The sequence below is a fragment of the Triturus cristatus genome, chromosome 10, assembly GCF_964204655.1.
Source record: "Triturus cristatus chromosome 10, aTriCri1.1, whole genome shotgun sequence".
Taxonomy (NCBI): Eukaryota; Metazoa; Chordata; class Amphibia; order Caudata; family Salamandridae; genus Triturus; species Triturus cristatus.
In genome coordinates, this window is record NC_140593.1 from 401,826,921 (window position 1) to 401,844,340 (window position 17,420).

At 47.5% G+C, this 17,420-nt stretch overlaps 1 long non-coding RNA gene across 1 annotated transcript in view; it reads left to right on the forward strand.

Annotated features, from left to right (window-relative positions):
- Positions 1-8,847, forward strand: part of LOC146789515 (uncharacterized) — a 290,902-nt gene extending 282,055 nt beyond the window's left edge. Inside the window, exons 2-3 of the long non-coding RNA XR_014969811.1 lie at positions 8,146-8,233; positions 8,667-8,847. This is a non-coding gene — a long non-coding RNA (uncharacterized LOC146789515). The remainder of the gene's footprint in view (positions 1-8,145; positions 8,234-8,666) is intronic.
- The last annotated feature ends 8,573 nt before the right edge of the window (positions 8,848-17,420 follow it).

Below are 17,420 nucleotides of genomic sequence, written 5' to 3' on the forward strand. Positions count from 1 at the left end.
CGGAGGACCTGTCCAGTCAAACCACCACCGACTATGACGCAGACGGGTCCGAGGCTGAGCACTCCGAGGGGGCGGAGGCTGCTCCCACAGCTGACAGCAGCACTCCATCACTACACGCCCCCTCCATTCCGATCACCGGCCTCCCACTTGCTCGTGTCCCTTCCCGCCGTGCTCGGTCACCAGGTGTCTCCTTCTTGCCAGGCACCGCACCCTCTGCCCCTGTCTCCACTGCTGCCACCAATGCCGAGTCTGTGGACATCCTGCGGCAGTTGCAGGTTGGTCAGACTGCGATGCTTAATGTCCTCCATGGCCACAGCCAAGTGCTCAACCAGATGGAGGCATACATGGAGGGCATTTCAGCTGCGCAGTCTGACCAACGCAACTATCTGAGGTCCATAGACTCGACACTGACTGCAGCATTGGGTCTCCTGCAGCGCTACGTCCCCCCCCCCACCCCTGCAGCATCACACTTCCCACTCCCATGCCTGTCCAAAGCACACCCAGACGTAGCCATGCACGCACACCACCAGACACAGGCACCACACCACCAGGGAAGGCAAAGCGCACACCTCCTGGCACGCACACACAGGGTGAAGTAGGCACACCCACTGGGTCGGGGGGGAAACGGAAGACACGCAGCCAGAGTGGGAGTCCACATTCCTCATGACCACCACCCTCCAAATCCACTCCCCTCAGCTCTCCTGGCCAAGAGTCGGACACAGGATCAGTCCTGCCCAGTGTGTCCATCAGCCCCAGTGTGGCACCACCCCGCAAGCGGTGGAGGCAGGACACCGGCAGGGGAGTTGAGCCCCCCCCTGTCCACAACCTCCCCCGGTAGCGCTGCGACCCATCCCTGTGCCCCCCCCCTCCTTGGGGCCTGTGGTCCCTTCAGGTGCAGGGGAGACGCTGGGCGACCTGGCAGTAGTGTGCAGCGCCGTGCTCGAATCCACCTTTGGCGCTGCCCCACCCCCTGTGTTGGAGTCGTCCGTCCCTGCACCCACAACACCTACCCTTGCCCCTCCTGTCCCTGCGGTGCCTGGTCCTTCCCCACCACATGATGCCCCCCCCCCTGTGGATGACAAGGTAGTCTGAACTGTGCAGGCAAGCTAGGGGACACGCATCCCAATGTGTCCCCCACCTGGATTGGAACAATGGACTACCCTATGTGCCTTGTGCATTTTGAACTCTTCGTACAAATCATTTTGGGACATTGCTGAATAAAGCTATTTTATTTTCCTTGGCACACTACTGCTTTTCTGGCATTGCTGTTGGTGGTGCTGCTCCATGATTTGGGGTGGCGATAATGTGTTAGGTGTCTGGGATATGTTGTAGTGTGCTGTTCGTGGGGTGGACCCTGTTATCTGTGTGCCATCACACGGTATTTGCTATCAAACTTTGGTCATGTAAGCTGTTACTGCATGGTGACATTGTCCCAAGGTGTGTTCCTTCCTCTGTGGACCCTGACATCTTCCCTGCAGGGTGTTGTGAAGACATTTGTGCAGTACTGTGTCTACATTTGCTGGGTGTGTGACGGACCCCTTCAACTTTGGCCATGCATGCTGGCCAAGGTCTCCACCTGCATCATTTGTGTCATCCTTGGGGGTCACTGTACTTGTAGGTGGAGTATATTGACAGGACTTCATGTGTACATGTTCCCTTTTCCGCACTTTGCATGTGTGTACTCCCAGCCTCGCACACATGTGTTTCATGTTCTGCTGGGTCTTTGAGCACCTGACTGACAATTGTGGCCATTGTATCTGTGTGTACACAACCCCTTTCTTTCCATGGGCACAGCTGGGGGGACTCTGCACACATCCCTCCTATGTCTGGGCACTGCTGGGAGGACTCTGCACACACCCCTCCTGCATCTGGGCACTGCTGGGAGTGATAGGCACACACCCCTCCTATGTCTGGGCACTGCTGGGAGGACTCTGCACACACCCCTCCTGCGTCTGGGCACTGCTGAGAGGACTCTGCACACAACCCTCCTGTGTCTGGGCACTGCTGGGAGGACTCTGCACACACCCCTCCTGCGTCTGGGCACTGCTGGGAGGACTCTGCACACACCCCTCCTGCGTCTGGGCACTGCTGGGAGTGATAGGCACACACCCCTCCTATGTCTGGGCACTGCTGGCAGTGATAGGCACACACCCCTCCTATGTCTGGGCACTGCTGGGAGTGATAGGCACACACCCCTCCTGTGTCTGGGCACTGCTGAGAGGACTCTGCACACACCCCTCCTGTGTCTGGGCACTGCTGGGAGGACTCTGCACACACCCCTCCTGTGTTTGGGCACTGCTGGGAGTAATAGGCACACACCCCTCCTATGTCTGGGCACTGCTGGGAGGACTCTGCACACACCCCTCCTGCGTCTGGGCACTGCTGGGAGTGATAGGCACATACCCCTCCTATGTCTGGGCACTGCTGGGAGGACTCTGCACACACCCCTCCTGCGTCTGGGCACTGCTGGGAGGACTCTGCACACACCCCTCCTGTGTCTGGGCACTGCTGGGAGGACTGTGCACACACCCCTCCTGCGTCTGGGCACTGCTGGGAGGACTCTGCACACACCCCTCCTGTGGCTGGGCACTGCTGGGAGGACTCTGTACACACCCCTCCTGCGTCTGGGCACTGCTGGGAGGACTCTGCACACACCCCTCCTGTGGCTGGGCACTGCTGGGAGTGATAGGCACACACCCCTCCTATGTCTGGGCACTGCTGGGAGTGATAGGCACACACCCCTCCTATGTCTGGGCACTACTGGGAGGACTCTGCACACACCCCTCCTGTGTCTGGGCACTGCTGGGAGGACTCTGCACACACCCCTCCCATGTCTGGGCATGTACGGTCGGGTCATACACGGGTGTGGGTACGCTCCATTCATATACGGGTGGGGGTATGGTCCGTACATACACTGGTGGGGTGGGGGTACGGTCCGTACATACACTGGTGGGGTGGGGGTATGCTCCATTCATACACGGGTGGGGGTACGCTCCATTCATACACGGGTGTGAGTACGCTCCATACATACACTGGTGGGGTGGGGGTACGCTCCATTCATACACGGGTGTGGGTGCGCTCCGTACATACACTGGTGGGGTGGGGGTACGGTCCATACATACACTGGTGGGGTGGGGGTACGCTCCATTCATACACGGGTGGGGGTACGCTCCGTACATACACTGGTGGGGTGTGGGTACGCTCCATTCATACACGGGTGGGGGTACGGTCCGTACATACACTGGTGGGGTGGGGTACGCTCCATTCATACACGGGTGTGGGTGCGCTCCGTACATACACTGGTGAGGTGAGGGTACGGTCCGTACATACACTGGTGGGGTGGGGGTACGCTCCATTCATACACGGGTGGGGGTACGCTCCGTACATACACTGGTGGGGTGTGGGTACGCTCCATTCATACACGGGTGGGGGTACGGTCCGTACATACACTGGTGGGGTGGGGGTACGCTCCATTCATACACGGGTGTCGGTACGCTCCGTACATACACTGGTGGGGTTGGGGTACGCTCCATTCATACACGGGTGTGGGTGCGCTCCGTACATACACTGGTGGGGTGGGGGTACGGTCCATACATACACTGGTGGGGTGGGGGTACGCTCCATTCATACACGGGTGTGGGTACGGTACGTACCGGTATTGTTCTGTTGCCGGTTCGCGTCAACATCCACTTCCGTTGTGGCGGACGCTTGCGTTGCTGGACACGCCCCCACCCCCTCAAGGTGACCAGGTCCTGCAGGTCAGGTATGTCCAGGGCATGTGTGATTTGTGACTTGTGTGGGGGTTATGTGTCCTGCCCCTGCCCCCCCCTTTGCCCCTGGGTGTTATTCTGACCTTCTGCGGCGTCTGCGTCGGTGCCTGTAGAGCAGGTGGACTGCTATGAGGGCTGGGATGACACGTATGTTCGGGTCCATGGCTGTCCGTCGCGTACAGGTGCTCCTTGTGCGCATCATCCTGGTTTCCCGGCAGTTTTTGGCAGCCGGAAAATATCATCCGTGCGGGGTGACGTCAGTGCGGATCGTACTTCCTGGTTCGTGAACCGCAGCCTGCATGCGTCCCGACGTCACGTCGGAGCATTTCCGGATCACATTGGTATGTATTTTTTTGTCGGTCGGTGTTTGTTACGATTCGTATGGAAATGGTGTTTCCGTGGGAATCGTACTTCCATGTTTGTAATGTTTATTTCCCGGGTACGAGTCGGACGGAGAAAACGCTCCGACCGACGGTTCGTACCCGGTTTCTCCAGGATCCGAATTGGCACCTTTGTGCCTGGTTACACTGATCACCAAACTCCATTCAAAACATTAAATTTCGCTCTGAGAGTGCCTATCTGATTAGAGTTAAATACTCATATTTAAAGAGGGCTGGGCAATAGCAATTAAAATATCAAAGTCGTAGTTCAGTGTCACAGGATAGAATGGTCATCTTGCAACCCAGTCTAAAGCGTTCGGCTGCGAGAAACATCTGGCACAAGCTCTGCCTTGTTAATAGAGGCCACTCTTCTTCAATGTTCTTCTTAGGAGTAGGTAAGAGAAAAGGAGGAGTTCTGGGGACTAAGACCTCGGTATAGCCAAGGATCAGCATTTTATAACTCTCAGCAGCAAAGTTCAAGAAATCACTCCAATAGGGGGTGTCCACAAATAAGAAAGTTGGTCGACTAGTTGCTCCTACCGGCCATTAAAGAAAATTCTGTGCAATCGGCCCGTCTGGTGCTGCTCTGACATGTCATCGCCTAAAGTAGGGTAGCATCAGGTGGGCCATTAAATGCTGCGATTCTGACACAGACACTATCATCTGCGGTGGCCCGTCTGGTGCGGCCTAAGGCCTATTACACTGCACTGCAGGTGGTACTGAGCCGGCCATGCCAGGAGTGCCTGGTGCCTGCGGATGTTGCTGTGGGGGCTGGAGTCCCCGCCCTTTGCATCTGAGGGATGCCGGCGAGAACTGTTATTGCCATGGAGACAAGTGGAGCTGCGCTAGCCCACCCCAAATGAATGAGTGACAGCAGGGACTTGGCCAGTGTGCACCTGTCTTTGTAGGAGGCACCTGCTCCATGCCTGATCAGTTGTCGAGACCCAGTGGACATCCGCGGGTTGGCATCTTCCCCCCGATAACTAATTGAGGGCCGCTGAAGGTGTCTGGGCAGTGCAACATGTTGGTGGCGAGACGGGGTCTCGCATGTTAGTACCGTGGATCCTCGACTTGAGACCTGAAAGCAGCGGAGGGGACTACTTCTGTAGATCCATGTCATGAGCGTGGGTGGGGCGCTTGTGCCCCAGGCAGGGTGGGCGCCATACACTCCCTTCGGCCAGCCTACAGTGTGGGCCAAACAACTCCCTACCTCTCCTTGATGAACGCCGGTGAGTTGCGGGGTGCATGGGGGACCTGCGGGGACGTGCACAACTGTGATGCCGCATCAGGACTTTGACAGTTGGAGGTCCGTGGCCCATGGGGAAAATCGAAGATGCCATGTGTGCTGGGACTCTCCTGTGCCGTGTGCTGTGTGATTCACTCCTGAAACCTAATTGTCTGAAGTACGGTGTTCACCCCAGTGATAGTGCACCCTTGGTCCCGACGAACAATAAGTAGCTTCCCCCAGGTGAGCCTGGATATACTGTGGCACTAAAGACGCATTCTGTTGGTTGAGACTAAGCTGTGATGCTGGTCTGAAAATTGAATGCTTCACCTTGCTGGAAGCCCCCTGATTAATATTGACACTGCACTGATTGGTACACCTGAGAGAGCACTGTACTTAGGGTACTTATAGGGTACGCGGACAATAAAGCCTAATGACACCCTGACTTTGCTTTGTGACCTTGTCAACTAACAATTGGCCCTGGATCTGTGCTCATGGGTGAGACTGGGTTGAGCGTGGATAGTATCTTTGGGGGCTTGGAGTGACTGAGGGGCGCTGGACACGGTATGTGTGCAGAGTAGGCCATGGAGAAAGAACAAGGTAATGAAGTAGGCCAACAAAATAGTGAACTACACTGAATCTTTCCCATTGGACAGCCGGAGAAGGTCACATTGGGAGGCTCAGAGGCCCGAGTTAATGCCCAGACTACTGATGGCCAGTCACTTTCAGATCTAATGAATGCAATGAAGGGTGACCGGATGGAAATAGTCGCACAAGTGGATTCAGTGACCATAGATGTTAATCTACTTAGGACTGACATCTGCAAAGTAGTGGAACGCGTAACAACAACTGAGGCACATGTGGCGGACCTGCAGCAAGAGTTTGTTGGGCTGCGAGATGCTGTGTCATCCTTACAAAAGCTCACGGTCAGACTGGAGGAATGCACTGAAGATTTTGAAGGAAGGTCCAGGAGAAATAATCTGCATTTTATAGGATTTTTCAAAAAGGCAGAGGGCCAGTCTGCAGAAAGTTTCCTTGAATATTGGCTTACTGCAACTCCGCATCTACGAAAAGTGTCTAAATTCTTTACCATCGAAAGGGCACATTGTGCGTGCCCATGTGCACTGCTGCGTGCCCTCATTGCTCCTTTGTTCAACTTCCAAGACTGTGGCTCAATCTTACAACATGTACTGATGAGGGGCCCACCGAACTTTGAGGGTCGGCCAATAGCGGTGCTTCCGGACAATACCCAAAAAGTCCAAAACCAACGCAAAACTTTTCTTGACATCAAAAAACATCAGCGTGGCCTTAAGCTGCAGTATAGGCTGATGTTATTGGCAAAACTTCGAGTGGTACATGAAGGGAAAGTATACTACTTCTTCATGGGGGAGGAGGCCAGCGAATGGGCTAGACACCATGGCGGTGGATCTGGCCTTAGCAATGGGAAAATCTGGAGCGACACCTTCGACTGTGCAGCGACCCTCAACCCACCTGTGGAGAAAGAGTAGGAGAAACATGATCAGGTACCTCAGGGGTGCCTTGCCACTTAGAGGTGTGCTCGGATGGCGAAATTAGAGACACAGAAATAGTGCCTGCTTCATGAGACTCTTTCCTGACCCTGCGCAGTGACCCTGGAATGGGTACAGACAGACAGTACGGATAGGGGACCTCCCTGAGCCCTATGCGTCACTTGTCGAGTGCACCTGTGACAACAGTGATGGTAAGAGACTACAGGTTGATGCGGTATTGGCTGCTTGACAGCTGTCTCCAGTCATTATCGAACAGTTTTGTAGAGCAGATTTTCTGAAGAACGATTGAATTTTTCTTGATATATTGCCTGGAGTGTAGCAACTGCTGCTGAGTCTTTTCTTTCTGGCAATGTTTTGCTGCTGGGGGTGTTGGTGGGGGGGGGGGGGGCGGACCGATGGTGAGCCTGAATACTTAAATATGTTGTATCATACTTTGGGCTGGCAGGGGCACTAGAGCTCCAGGATACAGGCATTGTGGAGGCTGGCTTGAGACACTGTGGGGTCCATTATGATGTAGGGCAGATCGCCACTGCCCGCATGGCGGCGGCGATCCGTCCTACATCATACCCCGCCCGCCACTCATTTCCCCCTGCCATATTAGTATGGTGGGGGGACCCCGGTGTACGGAAAGACCGTCCGCCGGTTTTCCGCTGGTCGACCAGTCCATATTAGCATGGGCAGCGGTGCAGGGCTTTCCATGGCGGAGACCCCGCCATCGAAAGCCATTTGGATTCTGCTTTCGGGGGCCCATTGCGGGCCCCCAGGGTATTGGGGGGTGGGGGGTGCACATGGGGGGCATTGTCATGGACCTGGTGGATGAAATGCGGGGAATCCGGACCGTTTGAATAACTACAGGTACCTAGCTAGAGATGCTTTTTATGATCCTATAATGGAAGAGATGGAAGCTGGAGGCAAATGCAGGACATATTCAAAATGGGGACTAGATCATTCTTTTTCTTTTTTTGTGTTTATGCAGAAACAGGATTGACTGGTTGAACCTCGCAAACCAGGATTATATTGGGAAAAGATGTGTGTTGGATTATCACGTAAATACTATATTGAATAAGGTGAGAGCAGTATGTTACTGAGGTATGTGATAATAGGTACTTCTTGGTCTCAGTTAACCTCAGTACGTTTTTATAGGGCAGAGTGAATTCTGATATGTTGAGCGATAGCGATAATAAAAGAATAGTGCCTTTTGGTAATGATTGATTTGATTTGATATTACTTTTGTATTTCAGATTCATTAGATTGGAATTTAAGGAAATTGAGGACATTGGAGGAGATTGATTTGATATAAAAAACGTGGTTTTGGAGAATACACAGGAGGTGGGTGTGATGTGTGATCATGGGCAATTTAAGATGGTACTAATGACGAAGTGTAAACAAATAAACAAATAATAAGGTCAGGTACAAATCCGTCTCAAAATATTGTCTTAGTAGGGGAAATCATGATAAGTTACGTGAGTGTAGGAGAAAAATCAGATCCGCGGAGAAATGATCAGTTCATTTATTTTTATGCACTAATAAAGCTATACAGCTTGAATGAACTTTTACACGCAGGTCTAGGAAATAAATCTAAAAAGTTGTAGATTGATATTTATGTAACAAAGATCTGTAAATAAGGATGCTCTGTATAGGTACATCCTTGCTCACTGGGAGTATGTGAAATAGGCAGAAAATTGTATAGATGGATATACAGTGTGAAAATATGTATTTAATAAGGATGAGATTATGATTTGGTGTTTTTCTCACTTCACAGCCCTGATGGTGTCCCAGGAGGAGACGAAACGCGTTGGCTGTATGGATTATTGATTGGAACTGGAAGAGGAATTATTATTATTTCAAGCAAATTGAATCAATAATGGATTGGATTGTGATTGGATAAAAAAATACAATTTATTGACTCTCTGTGAATGAAAAAGACATTTGTGTGGAAGCAATTCGGAGAAGGAATGACCATCACATTAGAAAGAACTATACATGAAAATTCAGAATAAAGATTCTTCATGTTTAATTTGAAAATTGTATCAGGATATTGATTTGAACATTGACGCTCCTTTTTTATGTGTTAAAATATTATGTAAAATAAATAAGCAAATATTAACAAACAAAATGTCAGGTTCTTGCTTCGCAGAATCCAGATGCAGCAAGTAATGGTCCACCTCCTGATATCATCAACACCCCAAGATATATATATATATACGGGGTGTTCGAGGGATCAGGCGAGGGAAGGGAAAAAAGGGAAGGAACAGTGTGGGATTTGAAAGGACCTGCAACAACAAAGAACACAGATATAAATGGTGCATACAATGGACTACTCTCATTAAGTTTCGCTAGGTCGCTGATATGCCTTTCCTGGCATGTAAGGTCTCCTTTTCTAATCCAGCAATCCCAGTCCTTGTGTAGTCCATAGCAGCGATCTAGAACACAGAACTCACAAATGTTACTGCTCAACCTACGATGCAAGTCATCTACATAATCATCACTCAGCAACGCCTCATACATACCAAGGTTCCTGTAACCTCAATCTTTGAACAGTTTGAAGGTAGTGGTATTCAAGAGACCACCAGTAGTGCTCCTCCCTAAAACCCAAAAAGAAGAATAACGAAAGGAAGAACGAAATAAGTTCCAGCAATAGTTAGTACAGCATGATGTTAGACCCCACATCCGCTTTGCTCTGCCGGTATATCATCCAGAATAGTTGTTTTCCCTGTAAGTGTTGGCCATGCACGGTAACGCGAGGTTAAGGTCACCACTGCGCTCCGCTAACAATTGTCCAGGCGCCGTGCTATACACGGCAACGTGTGGTTCTGTTCACCACTGCGCTCCGCTGTAGAAAGTTCAAGCTTCTTGCCATACACGGCAACGCGTGGTTAAGGTCACCACTGCGCTCCGCTATGGAATGTTCTAGCGTCGTGCCAGACACGGCAACACGTGGTTCTATGCACCACTACGCTCCGCTATGTAAGTCAATAACTCCCAAGCTTGTTAGCTCCACAAGCAGCGAAATCACAACCCTTATCCTGAAACAGTAATGCGCAGCTTCAACACTCACGCCGCTGCATTCCGCTCTGGGATACACAAGAAAGTAAACAAACCCTAGCCCGATTCCTTTACCTTGCAAACACAGTGTCCTGCCAGCGAAGCCTCAGTACCAAATGAAGAGAAACACCAATCGGCAGTAATCCAGGACGGGGAAACAGAACGGCTCCAAAGCCCGCCGCGGGAAACCCTCTCACTCAGCCGAGCGAGAGCGGAACGTCAGGGACAGAATTACGCACAACGACGACAGCACTACGGCGTCTGAAGTACTTCCTCCCACCGGCGGCCTTCTGGGAATTGTAGTTCAGGGGCAATGCGGGCGCCATTACGCTGAAATCCTGACACAAAAAATACTTTCAAAACATAAACGTATTTATTTTATTTCCTATCTTATAACACCACACCATCCAAAAAAGCAAATTTTTTCTTTACATTTATTTCCATAATTAACATAATTAATAATGATGTTACAAATTATTATTAATAAAAAAAGATTAATAAACATTAAGATACGCATTCTTTAACACTGTAATATGCACAACTCACAACTAAAATAAATTACACAATTACCCTAATTAATTAATTTTTAATAATGAACATCTTATTATTAATTCATTAAGTAAAAATAAATTACTTCCTACCCTTCTCAACATTTTCATCTATAAACACCACAACACACACCTAAAAATAATTACACAATCAACGTAATTAATTGCCAATTAATTAATTAAAATTATTTATCAAATAATTAATAAAAAACTAATTTACACATTTAACACATCTCAATTCAACAAATATTAATAAATAAAAATCAAGCAATACATTTATTGCAATTAAATTACTTCCCACCCTATTCCCCTATAAACCCACAACCCACTACAGTACAAAAAATGCAAAATTCAAATAAAAAACAATAATAACTACTAAAAATAATCAATAAATCTTATATAATTAAATTACTTCCCACCCTATTCCCCTATAAACCCACAACCCGCTACGGAACTAAAAATGCAAAATTCAAACATTTTTTTTTTAATAACTACTAAAATGTTAACATATATAAAAAAAATACAAACAATTTTTATACAAACAATACATGCATCACACACATATAACATATATATTCAAATACATCACATTAATAAAAAATCGATATTTTTAACATCTATATTTTTTCAAATGATATTAAACACTTCATTATGTTTACATCAATATTAAACAGTTCGATATTTTTTACATCGATATTACTTACCTAGAATTGATATTCTACACTGTGAAATTTTTTCTTTCGATATTCTTGACCAACTATATTTTTAGCACGAAATTTGTGCATATCGATATTTTTACATCGATATTCTGACTCTGCACCCTCATGCACGGCCATAAGCTATAGATATAGAACGACATCCTACATCAAAAGTGTTGTCCTGCTATACCCCTGCTATGGGACGCATAGCCATTTGGACAATTGTCTTTGTTTCTACTGGCATGGCACATCAAGTAATGGAGGTTCCCTATTTGCCAAGTTATTTATTGGATCATTCCCCATTCCTGCTGTCCATAGTGAGGGGACGTACTCACCCTGCTGTACCTTTGTGGCGATTGCGCTCTGAGGCCCTGGCTAACCCACAGTTTGTAGCCAAAGTCAGAGAGGAACTATCCCAATACTGCCAAGGGAACTGAGGCAGCTCAAGCAGCAAAGCCGATGAGTGGGACACAATAAAAGTCGTGATTGGAGGGATCTGTCTTAAAAGCACTTTCTGTTCCGAAGGCAACTGGAACATAATCTAGTCCAGGGGGAATCCCAAATAATTGAAGTAAAGATGGAATTACCCTCCAGCCCACAAAAGATCAATTAATGGTAGTGTGCCCATGAGGGTCTCTTGGAGGATTGGCGCAGACCGGAAAATATGCATACAAAGCATGCTGTCAGAGATTACATGCAGAAGGCGGCAAGATGGTGGAACGCTTAATCCATTAACAAGAGTCTTGGGAACCAGTAGTCGTGTTGTATGACATGAGTGGAACCCTTGCTTACACCCAGCTCACGATAAATTAGGTATTCTACTCCCACCTTTGTAATGCCTAGGCCAGACGTGCTAGGGGACCAGATGACCATGGGGCAGCCTTTTTGACGGAGATAGAGATCTGACGCCTAGGAGCAAAGAACTGGCAGCTCTAGAGGAGCCTATTACAAAGGAGAAGCTCCTAGCGGCACTATGGTGGCAGAAGCCTGCTAAGACCCCGGAAGGTGATGGCCTCCCAGGAGAATTCTATCACAAATATGCCGATGTAGTGGCAGATAAATTACTTGAGGTGTGCCATGAGTCTCTACAGTATGGACACCTCCCTGCATTCATGAACAATGGCCTCATAGTACTAGAACCAAAATCGGGCAAGGACCCGGTTAAAGCCTCCTCATATAGACCACTCTCACTCCTTAACGTGGATGTCAAAATATTGAGCAGACTTCTGGCTGTGTGCCTTCTTCCATGTCTCCCAACACTTGTGTACAAGGATCATTGCGGCCTTATCCCACAGAAAAGCACCATATATAATCTTCGCAAACTGCCCCATGTGATCCACAGCCCTAACTCTGAATGAGGGCTCCTATGCACTGCTGTGTCTAGATATTGAACAAGCATTCGATTCAGTCATGTGGAAAATTGGAAATACCTTTGGTGCGTCCTGGAGAAGGTAGGGCTGGGACCCAAATACATAACTTGGATAAAATTGCTACACACTGATCTAAGTGCTAGGGTGTGGATTGGTGATATGGTGTCTTTATCTTTCCAACTACAACGGGGTGCAACAAAGTGATGACCCATGTCACCCCTGCTCTTTGCCCTGGCTATGGAGGCAGTGGCAGTGCGGCTGCATCATACACTGCAGCCCTGGGAGAATCCTAGTAGGACAGACAATGCACATCGTGTCTATATGCTGACAATGTGCTAGTGTGTTTGTGAGACCGAAAGGAATCTGTTCTAGTGGTCTTACGTGTTTTAAAGAACATCAGGGAGGTGTCAGGTCTTTTTGTGAATACTCGTAAGTCTGATCTATTGTCATTGAGTAACCTGTCTGTAATGAACCTTGAGGTACTTCCAATAGTGGGTCCCACTGGGATGGAAGGGATATGTTATCTGGGCATTAAAATTGCCTATAATGAGCGGACATTCTTGGAACTAAATATACGTATAATTCTAGAGGGCCTATGAAATTCAATACGATTTTGGAGTGATCTTCCTCTGTCACTGATAGGTAGAGCCTCACTGGTTAAGATGGTGGTGTTGCCGTGGCGTATATGTCTTTATTCTGAGGTCACATAAGCGCCAATACCTTCTCCACCTTGAATAATTTTTCACTGGTGGCATTAGTGTCATCTTCCACATCTGAAATATGCCAATGCACCATTTTAATCCTGGTATGGTGTTTGTCAAGTCACTCCTTCCTACAGTCAAGGTGAAGGTGAGAGTGTCCATCTTTCTGTCAATTGAATTTTGACTGCTTTTTATTTCTAATAGTAGTGAGCACTTCCTCACTTGCAATAATCATCTCATGTGAATATCTCATTTAACAGCATCCAGATAGTAAAGTCACTATACTATACGGGAATCAGTACGGGAACAGAAAGTTGAAAAAACGAAAAATAATTTACTCAAAAAACTGCCACCAAATTGCACTGTAATTGAGCGTCCCTCACACATCAATATATTATTGTAAACGAGTCGCACAACTTAGTGTCGGACATAGCACAAAAGGGCACCACGAAAAATGATTTACTCCAGAAGGTGCTACCAATTCCTCCTCATTGACCATACTGCCAGCAACAATACTTTCCCTTATCAAAATCCCATTGTGGGAGACAAAGTCATCACAATTTGAGGGTAGGCTGTAGGCCTGAGGATGTCAAATCACAAAATATATTGGTAAGTGTAGGGATCATGGGAGTAACACAGGGTCCCACAGAACCTGTAGTGCATGGGGAGTTCAGTGTCTGGGTCCTAAGGTGTACCCTCAGCCACCTGTCATATTTGCCCTCAAAATCTGTCTGGGCACAAGGGGTCCCTTTGCATTATTTATAGTAAGAGCATGTGAGAAATGTTATTGGTTGAGGGTGGTGTTAATCCTCCTCAAGCAGCAACCACAATCCTTGTTAGGGTGAACCATAAATGTCACTAAATTAACCTGTGCTGAACATTCTGATAGCTTGGCACACAAGGCTAAACTTAGAGGTAATGTGTAAAGTATGTGTGCAGCACTCAAACAGTAATGAGCTGAAAACACCTCACAATAAAAATCCCATATAAATTTTGAAAAATATAGTACATTTTAATAAATAAAATGATACCAGAATGACAAAAATCCAACTAGTAGAACTGAATTTACCAGAGGGTTTTAGGTTGCAATTCCTCAGCACCGAACACAACATTCCTACCTTCTCCCACCCAAAAGTTATCATTTATTAAATGTAATAGGGTACCCCAATGTTATCCTCTGGGAGAGGTAGACTGCACTAGTGAAAAACTAATGCAAGTGTATTCCACTAACAGCACATGTAAAACCTAAAGGTACATGTCTAACTTTTTAAATCCAGTGCACCCTGCCCTATGGGCTATTTAGGGCCTACTCTAGGGGCGACCTATATGTATTAAACAAAGAATGCTTAGATGGGGCAAACATTTTATTTTTACGGGTTTGAAAGGACAGTTTAAAAGTGCACACAGGTTGCAATGGCAGGCCTGAGGCAAGTTTTAAAGGCTACCCTAACGGGTGGCACAATGAGTGCTGTAGGACCACAAGTAGAATTTAATTTACAGGCCCTAGGTACAAGTAGTACCACTTTACTGGTGGCTTGCAAGCAAATTAAATATGCCAATCTTGTGTAAGGCAGTTGCACCACGTTTTAGGGCAAAAGCACAAGCACTTTTGCACTAGTTAACAGTGGTAAAGTGCGCAGAGTCCAAAAGCCAACAAAGATGAATTCATCAAAACAGGGTGGGTGAAAGTAAAATATTTGGGGGACTTCCACCTAAGGGAATCAGGTATAACAGGACTCCTCAGCTTTTGTTATGCTCTTGATAGGGATAATAGGGTAGGGGCCACATGATCTTATATTATGTGGGCAAGAATCAATTTTCTGTGGCGCATATGACTGGCAGGTAGGTTTGTGGACTGTGCGAAGATAACAACAGAGCAATTTACACACCAGATTGCTGTTACACCTCCAAAACAACTTAGGGGCTGATTACGATGTCGTTCGGAAATTCTTCGAACGGGATTCGGAATCTGAGAATCCGATTCGGAACCCATGTTTCCGACCAAATCGGATAGATTTTCGAACGACCGATTACGATGCAAGGAATCCATTTGGGCTGTCCAATTCAGTTCTGAACGAGATTCGGACAGTCCGAGTCGTTCAGAACCAATTCGTACAGCTCTATGGGCACAGTTTCTGACCAAGCAATTACAATGACTGATTTTGACAGCCGTTCCGAATCGGTCTGCCCGACACGAAACGGCTGTCAGAATCTGAATCTGACTTTGGGGACCTGTAGCAGGCCCCCCTTCGCCTGGAGGCCTCCGATTGTGGCCCGTGGGGTAACCCATGGGGGCCCTATTTACCACCATGCACAGTGTGGGAGGCACCATGGCGTGCCCGTCACAGGGAGCATGGTTTTCCCCAGCCACCCATTTTTTCAATGAGAGCCTGTGTTCTTGTTCGGAACACAGGCTCCCATTGAAGTCAATGCAAGTCCGACCAAACGATGTACGGAAGCATCGCAATCGGTCGGTTGGACTCGCAAGACCAGATTTGGTCGGAGACAATTCCTAAACCAATTAGGTCGGAAGAGCTTCCAAACGACATCGCAATCGGCCCCTTAGTGTTTACCATGCTATGAAACATAAAATGGATTAATTATAATTATAATTCAAGCCATTTCTACTTTTTGTGACTCACAGGTAAGTAATGACTGTATATGAAATTCACCAAAAATCGGATTTCAAAATGAAATCCAGCCTGATCTGCATTTGGGTAAACGCAGTTCTCCCAGAACTGCTCTTCTGCACATCAAAACATGTGTAAGTGGTCTAGTGTCTTGCCAGGTGCAAAAGAGAAAAAACAAATCGGGAGAGGATGTAGCCTAATGGTTATAGTAGTGGACCTCGAAGCTGGGGAACCAGGTTTGAGCCTCAGTAACAACGCTCAGCATCCTTTGATTCTGGGCAAATCACTCAATTTCCCCGTGGCTAACAAAAACAAGCATTGGCATAGCCAATAGGTCTCGCTTTTGGGACCTCATAAGTATTTAGTTATGCAGCACAATATCCTTGGTGCAACAACATCAACTGTTGCATGGCTAAACACTTATAAGGTCCCAAAGAGGACATCTATTGGCTATGCCAATGATGGTTTCCCTTCTCATTGGTGGAAATCATAAGAGACCTACATTTCTCTGCCTTTAGAAAAGGGATACACTACACCTATTTGTGTTGGGTTACCCTACAGTAATGCACCATGGCCACCAAAACATCGTGAGATGAAAGCTTTATGTATCTTGCCCTAGAATTGGCACAAGCTCTGAGTTTAGTAGCAAAAACCAGCCACTGGCTTGTGTGGGGGAACTAAACCTTTCTTATGTCCCACTTTTAGATTGGACTCTACTCATACGTGGGAAAAAAGAAAGTAGCTAACATTCTGAGGGAATCGTGTACATAGAGCAAGTTAGTACCTGAAATACTGTCGCGAATGTATAGTAAAACACACAACTTACAAAACAACTTTTCCTCAGAGGTAATTAAAGAGTCTGGCCTGCCAAGTTCCACCCCCCTCTTAAAATTAATAATTCACTAATGCCTCCCTCAAAGGCTGCTTCCATCTCCCCTCTCATCCTTGTACCCATCATATATAAAACGCATAAATTGAAGACTAACACCAACTGTGTCCAATTCTACATGGAACCACCTCGCGCAACACTCAATTGGCGAGGAGCGATGGTCATGCACACCTCAAGTTGCTCGACGTGCTGCATACAGATGTGAAACAAATAACATTACATATTCCGTCTTTCATACCTACTCTTGACAAACAGTCCGCATAGACAGGAAACACCCACCATCTGGTGTTCAGGTGCTATATGCAAAAAACTCAGGTTTCTTCCAAAAACGGCAAGCACTAAAATACATCCAAAATATGAGCTAGTTAGAGTGTGTGTGTGTGCGTGAGAGAGAGAGACAGAGAGAGAGTTTGCACGCGCCTGTGTACCTTTTGTAACGTGTATTTAGGGCATTTAGATGAGTTTTAGTTAGAAACTCTTGTCGTGTCTTACCAGCATTATTTACTGTTGTTTACCAAGCACGTGGACTGCAGTTCTGTAACTAATCTGCAAACACGAATCATGCTCAGTAAATCCCACTCCCCCTAATTCAAAGCGGAGCTACAGAAATAAACATAAGGCGCATTGCCAGCCAT